The sequence below is a fragment of the Camellia sinensis genome, chromosome 6 (genome assembly GCF_055761805.1).
Source record: "Camellia sinensis isolate YWXY chromosome 6, ASM5576180v1, whole genome shotgun sequence".
In the NCBI taxonomy this organism is placed as follows: Eukaryota; Viridiplantae; Streptophyta; class Magnoliopsida; order Ericales; family Theaceae; genus Camellia; species Camellia sinensis.
Window position 1 is genome coordinate 109990586 of NC_138966.1, and position 7398 is coordinate 109997983.

At 41.2% G+C, this 7398-nt stretch overlaps 1 long non-coding RNA gene across 1 annotated transcript; it reads left to right on the plus strand.

Annotated features, from left to right (window-relative positions):
• LOC114275282 (uncharacterized) lies at positions 1-3914 on the plus strand. Its single transcript, XR_014332760.1, has 4 exons — positions 1-193; positions 1380-1508; positions 2141-2257; positions 3605-3914. It is a non-coding gene; the product is annotated as an uncharacterized LOC114275282 (long non-coding RNA).
• Positions 3915-7398: the final 3484 nt, after the last annotated feature.

The window sequence follows — 7398 nt, forward strand, 5'->3', positions numbered from 1 at the left end:
ATGCCCTAATTCCTTTCACGACTATTTACAAACAGAGCTGTCTTCGTCTGTCTGGCTCTCTCTAACCTTGTTCAATAGCCCCTGATCATAGGAGCGATTTTGACCATAGATCTCTGACTACATATCACCATTTCCCTAAATTTTCTCTCTCTAACTCCGTTCAATCACCCCAATCTTGTCCATCTCCACCATGGTGAGTTCTTTGAACTGTTTTCTAGTCCATTTAGCTTCGTTAGGGTTCATTTTCCGGGTTTATATACGTTGTATATACATATATATACATGCATTTATGTTTATGTAGATGCAGTTTGAGTTGTTGTGTTTTGCTGGTTGATCTGTGGTCTCCATGGTTTGTGATTACTTTCTACGATTTGCTTCAATTTCTCAGCTCATAGATATGATTTTGATGGTTGATCTCTGAATGTCGTGTTGATTTCGATTCGTATGATGGTCTAACATTGATTCATTTGGTTTCATAGACCGATTTCATTCGTATGATTTGTTTCGTGTTTTGTTAAAGGAACTGATTAGGGTCTATGTAAAGATGCCTATGGTTTTGAATTTGAATATCTCTCTCTCTCTCTCTCTCTCTCTCTTCCATATTTGGATTTCAAATTTCAATAACTTCAGTTCCAAGCCTTTATTTCTCTTTGCTGTTTCTGGTATTATAATGTTTACAGTCTAAATGCTTGAACATGTGCTTATGTGTTTCACTTCCTTTATCAATATACTAGCATATCTCTGTGTGACATCATTTTTTTTTTTGGGGGGGGGGGGGGGGGGGGGGGGGCGTTCAGCAGCTCCATTCATTTTATGCAGTTGTATGGCTTTATGATCATTGTGTCGTTCAGCAATCTTTCATACCACTCACTGTAATACTGGTTTAACTATTTCTCTTGGTGTGCTCTTAATTATTTTGGCACTTAATTGAGTCCAACAAGCACTATACAAGCCATACGTACTATGCCCCATATTCCTTTTTCCTCTCATGCTCTGCTCATACAGTTTAATTTCTCTCTTCCCATGTCAATCTTGGTTTTTAATTTTGTTGTTTTTCCTTTGTGATGGTAGTTTTAAATTCTTAATTGGCAGGACTTTTGTTTTGTTTTTTGTTTTTTTTTTTTTAATTTAATTTTTAATAGTAAATTTATCTTATGTTTTTTGTTTGCAATAGTTTGATTTTGTGTCACCTATATGTTTACTTTTTAGTCGAGGTTTTGGGACCATTTCAGTTTTTATGGGCTACATGTTTGTTATAATTTATCATTTGTGTTGAGTCCTAGAGGGTTATCTCTTATGCATTGAAGTAATAGAAAGAAAAAGCAACAACTAATACTGCTATAGTATCTCAATTTTCCCTCCTCCAAATTTTTTTGCAGGTCATTTAACTTGGAAAATGCTTTGGGATCTCACACAAAGGCCAAGCACAAGCACAGTGCTGGACAATACATGGATTTGAAGAGAGAGCTTCTGAGTTCTGATTGGAAACTCTATGCTCAGTCTATTAGGTAGTTTTTATAATACTAAACTTTACTGACTAGTAACTTTTTATATTCTGAGTGTTAATGTCAATTTGGTATGAATATAAAATTGTGGAAAGGTTCTTTCTTCACAGAATGGTTAATTTTTTGATAAAGATTTCATGGATTCACTTCATAGATTGCATGATGGAATCTCAAGTGCCCAATTATAGCATTATTAATCAGGATTAGTTTTCTTGCTTGAAGTCTATTTTACTTTGAGTGTTGCTCAGGGTGCTACTCGTGCTCTGTCGCAGTTATATACAAATGATGAATTTTCAGAATTCTATCAAAACCTAAACTAATTTTAAAGCATTTTTCCAGTTCTGTAAGGAAAAAAAAAAAAGAAAAAGTTTGACCCTTGTTTTTGTATGAAATTAAACACAGTTGAAGGAGTAATTCTGAGTGGAATGAGAACCATTGAACAGAGCATTATAGCATTAAATGTCATCTCCTCATTTCAGTTTGTTTGAGAACCATGAATTGTGTAATGAAGAACAAACATTAAGATAAATTCATTGTGCCTTTCTATATTTTTATGTCTTTAGCTTCATACATTCACTGCTACCTCATGGAGATTTTTTTTTATTATTTATCCTGTAATGGTGATTATATTGAAGGCATTTCTAAGGCTGCTTTGGTTCCTTCCGTGTCTTTTGATCAACTCCTGGGGCGTTATCACTCAAAAAACAACCAAATAGGCTTGAATAGTTAATGCCTTAACTTTTATCAGCAAGGTAAGCTTTACTTAGCAAGTTAATGTAGCATTTCTAATATATGATTGAATAGTTACTTATGCTTTTGAGTTTTGACTTTGAGAATTTTAAAATTGTTATGCTTATGCTTTTGGGTTTTTGGAGCAAGACAGGTAACCACTGATCAACATAATAAATAAGTCTATTGTGGTACCCTCCTAACCAAATACTCTCATGCATTGTGAGTAATTTTTTCTTATTTTGCATAATTGTTGTGGCCTGTGCAATATTCATGTAATAGATTTCTTGTTATCTTAGTTCTTATTTTTATATTTGGGGACTCTCTTGATCCAAAAGGAGGTGAGTTTGCTTTAGGGTGTTGACAAGGACATGAAAAAGCTTTCAATCCCTCTTTCTACAAGTGATGAGACTGATAATTGCACCATCATCTGGTATGATGTTCTTGCACAATATCAAGTCAATATTCACAAGGACCCATAATTAAAAATATATATATATACATGAATAAAAAAAGAAAGAGTGGCACAGTTTCTCTCTCTCTCTCTCTCTCTCTCTCTCTCTCTCTCTCTCTCTCTCTCTCCCTGTCATTTTGCATGCACAGATGGTGTGGCTGGTAATCACATGATAATACCTGCTTCTTGTGATCTTGTAGATTGATGGTGTGGCATTGTTTCAAATGTTGTATATTATTATGAAATTTTCAACTAGTTTGTTAGTATTAGGAACTTTTGGTGGTTTGGTCCTGTGCTTTTGTGGACTCAAGTTGACATCAAACTTTTTTGAGATGTGATTGAGACCCCCTCAATCACCAACCCCCACCACCCCACACACACGTGGGGGTTGGTGATTGGAGGAGGAGAAAAAAAAAAAAAAAAAAAATCTGGCCAATCAATCCAAGAGGGGGTCATAGGGGTGGGGGGGAAAAGGGAGTCCGGATCATTTTTGAACTTTTTTTAGCTGGAAATGTTATGAAAAGGATTTCTATGCACAAAGCCATTCTTGTGGACTAATTGATGAATGATCATTTTATCAAGTATTATCAATTTTTTTATTTCCATGCTTGAATTGACTTTAAACACATACTATTTACTAATCATTAGTTGTCTGTTTTATATTTGATGAATCTCTTAGTGCTGACTTGTGCTTGAGAGCCAATGGACCTCTACTGATCACCCACACTCAGTGAACCTGTCAAGTTATTTTCAATGTGCCATTTATATTGGCTGTACAGTGCTAGCTGAGAGAGTTTGATATTGTGTTGGTTTTTGTCTTACTAGTGTTCAATAATCAAATTCATGCCTCTTTTTGCTCGAACTTGTAGTTTCAATATTAGAGGTTGATGATTTGTTTCCGATGTTCTCTTGACAGAGGGAGCAATGGTGGCAACAAGACTGACAGGAATTCTTTTAGGACAACCTATATTCTTCAAGACTCTGTAACAAGACTGTACAGAAGTGGCCTTTTTCTTGTTTCCATATACTAGTTTTTAATGTGAATTTGGGTGGTAATTGCAAGGATTCTTGGAATCAAAACTACTGTAACCTCAAATGTTTTTTTTGTAATTGCAATAGGTGGAAAATCTTTGCAAGATTCTTTTAGGAACTCTTTGTTATTGTAACGGGAATTTTATTAAAGGAAGAGATGGAAAATAATGCATGAATGTCAAAATTTTTGTAAATATCTCTTTATATTTATTGTATATAATATTTGAATATATATATGAGAATATAAGCCGTTAAAACATTGTAGGCATTTTTTATTGTTCTGGCGATGGTAACGATGGTCGCTAATACATTGTAGGTGTTTTTTTTTTTTTTTTTTTAACTTTGCGACGGCAAAACATCAGTTGCTATAAGTAGATTAGGCGGTTACAAATAGTTTGCGACTGTTGTTTTGCGGTTGCAAAAAGTATTTGTCACTCCAACATTTGCGACTCCCATTTGTTGTTGCAAAACATGCTTTTTTTAGTAGTGGAGGATTAGTTTAGTAATTTTAATGGGAACTTTTTTGATAAATCCATTTTCTAGGAGTTTTATTCCATCCAACCCATATTCTTTTTGACTATTCCATTAGGTCCAATTTGAGATAAGAAGACCAAAATACCCTTTTCATCTACTTATGTTCCATTTAGTTCACATTATTTTCTTATGTTTCAATAAGTCCTATGGGTGACATAATTACCAAAATACCCTTAATGTGAATGTTCACACCGTCAATATAAATGTTTATATAGTCAATGTGTAGGGGCCCGGCTCATGTCGATCCTCGTGGGTGTCCGGAAAAATTCGAGTCGGGCCGGGCCGGCCCACAAGCCAAAAAAAATAGGCCCGACCCGTCCCGTTGATAATATAAATATTCACATTGACAAGTTAACATTCACATTGATAGGAGTGTAAAATTGGCCTACGGCCCGTAGGCGGCCCGAAACCAGTCCGTCGCCCGGGGCGGGCCCGGGCCGGCCCGTTCACAATATGAATATTCACATTGACATATTAACGTTAACATTAACATTGATAAGAGTGTAAAATTGGCCCATGACCCATGGGCAGCCCGAAGCCCGAGCCCGGGCCCGGGTTGGGGTGGACCCGGCCCGGCCCGTTGACAATGTGAATATTCACATTGACATGTTAACATTCACATTGATAGGAGTGTAAAATTAGCCCGCGGCCTGTGGCCGGCCCGAAACCCGCCTGCGGCTCGTGGGCTGCCCTGGGCGGGCCCGGCCCGACCTGTTGATAATGTAAATATTCACATTGACATGTTAATATTCACATTGATAAGAGTATAAAATTAACCCGCGCCCCATGGCTACCCGAAACTAGCCCACGGCCCGTAGGCGGCTCGGGGCGGGCGCGACCCGGCCTGTTGACAATGTGAATATTCACATTGACATATTAACATTCACATTGATAAGAGTGTAAAATTGAGTCGCGTCCCATGGGCGGCCCCGGACGAGCCCGGTCCGGCCCGTTGACAATGCGAATATTCACATTGACATATTAACATTCACATTGATAGGAGTATAAAATTGGCCCGTGGCCCGTGGGCGGCCCGAAACCCGCCCGCTGACCAGGGCGGGCCCGGCCCGGCTCGGCTCGTTGACAATGTGAATATTCACATTGACATATTAACATTAACATTGATAAGAGTGTAAAATTAGCCCGTGACCCGTGGGCAGCCCGAAGCCCGGCCCCGAGCCGACGCGGGCCCGGCCCGTTGACAACGTGAATATTCACATTGACATGTTAACATTCACATTGATAAGAGTGTAACATTAGCCCGTGCCCCGTGGCTGCCAAAACACGCCCACGGCCCGTGGGCAGCCCGAGGCGGGCCCAGCCCGGCCTGTTGACAATGTGAATATTCACATTGACATGTTAACATTCACATTGATAAGAGTGTAAAATTGACTCGCGTCCCATGGGCGGCCCAAAGCGCGTGGGCGGCCTAGGGTGGCCCGGGTTTGGGTCCGGGCCTACCCCGGGCCGCGGGCGAGTTTCGGGCAACGGACAAGTTTTACACTCCTATCAATGTTAATGTTAACATGTCAATGTGAATATTCACATTGTCACGGGTCGGGCCAAGCCCGCCTCGGGCTGCGATCGGGTTTCGGGCCGCCCACGAGCTGCGGGCCAATTTTACACTCCTATCAATGTGAATGTTAATATGTCAATGTAAATATTCACATTACCAACGGGCCGGGTCCGCCCTAGCCCGAGGTCGGGCTACGGGCTACCTACGGGTCACGGGCCAATTGTACACTCTTATCAATGTGAATGTTAACATGTCAATGTGAATATTCACATTGTCAACAGGCCGGGCCGGGCCAGTCCCGGGCCACCCACGGGCCGTGGACGGGTTTCGGATAGCCACAAGGCGCGGGCTAATTTTACACTCCTATCAATGTGCATGTTAACATGTCAATGTGAATATTCACATTGTCACGGGTCGGGCCAAGCCCGCCTCGGGCTGCGGTCGGGTTTCGGGCAGCCCACGGGCTGCGGGCCAATTTTACACTCTTATCAATGTGAATATTAATATGTCAATGTGAATATTCACATTGTCAACAGGCCGGGCCGGGCCCGCCCCGAGCAACGGGCGGTCTTTTGGCCGTCCATGGGCCGCGGGCCAATTTTATACTCTTATCAATGTGAATGTTAACATGTCAATGTGAATATTCACATTGTCAACGGGCCGGACCGGGCCCGCCCCGGGCCGCCCATGGGCAGCGAGCGGGTTTCGCGCCGCCACGGAACGGGGGCCAATTTTACACTCCTATTAATGTGAATGTTAACATGTCAATGTGAATATTCACATTGTCAACGGGCCGGGCTGGGCCGAGTCGGGCCCGCCCTGGGCTGCTGTCTAGTTTTATACTCTTGACAATGTGAATGTTCACATATGTGAATGTTAACATGTCAATGTGAACATTCACATTGTCAACAGGCCGGTCCGGGCCCGCCCACGGGCCGTGGACGGGTTTCGGGCAGTTACGAGGCGCGGGCTAATTTTACACTCCTATCAATGTGAATGTTAACATGTCAATGTGACTATTCACATTGTCAACGGGCCGGGCCGGGCCCGCCTCGGGCTGCGGGCGAGCTTTTGGCCGCCCATGGGCCGCGGCCCAATTTTATACTCTTATCAATTTGAATGTTAACATGTCAATGTGAATATTCACATTGTCAACGGGCCGAACCGGGCCCGCCCCGGGCCGCCCATGGGCCGCGGGCGGGTTTCGCGTCGCCACGGGACGGGGGCCAATTTTACACTCATATTAATGTGAATTTTAACATGTCAATGTGAATATTCACATTGTCAACCGGCCGGGCCCGCCCTGGCTCGCGGGCGGGTTTCGAGCCGCCCACGGGCCAATTTACATTCCTATAAATGTGAATTTTAAAATATAAATGTTCACATCATTAAATTGCTAATCGTTGAAAAAATATTTATAAGGGTATCAAAATTAAATATAAGGGCATAAGTGTCCAAGAAAATAGTGTAAATCAAGAAAATGGACTTTATGGAATAAAACTATACATACATGGGACTAAATGGGTTAAAAAATTCCTTCATGGACTTATTGGGTTAAAACACTTCTAAATTGGACTTATCAATAAAAACCCCTATTTTAATATTAGATATACTTTTATTGATAATCA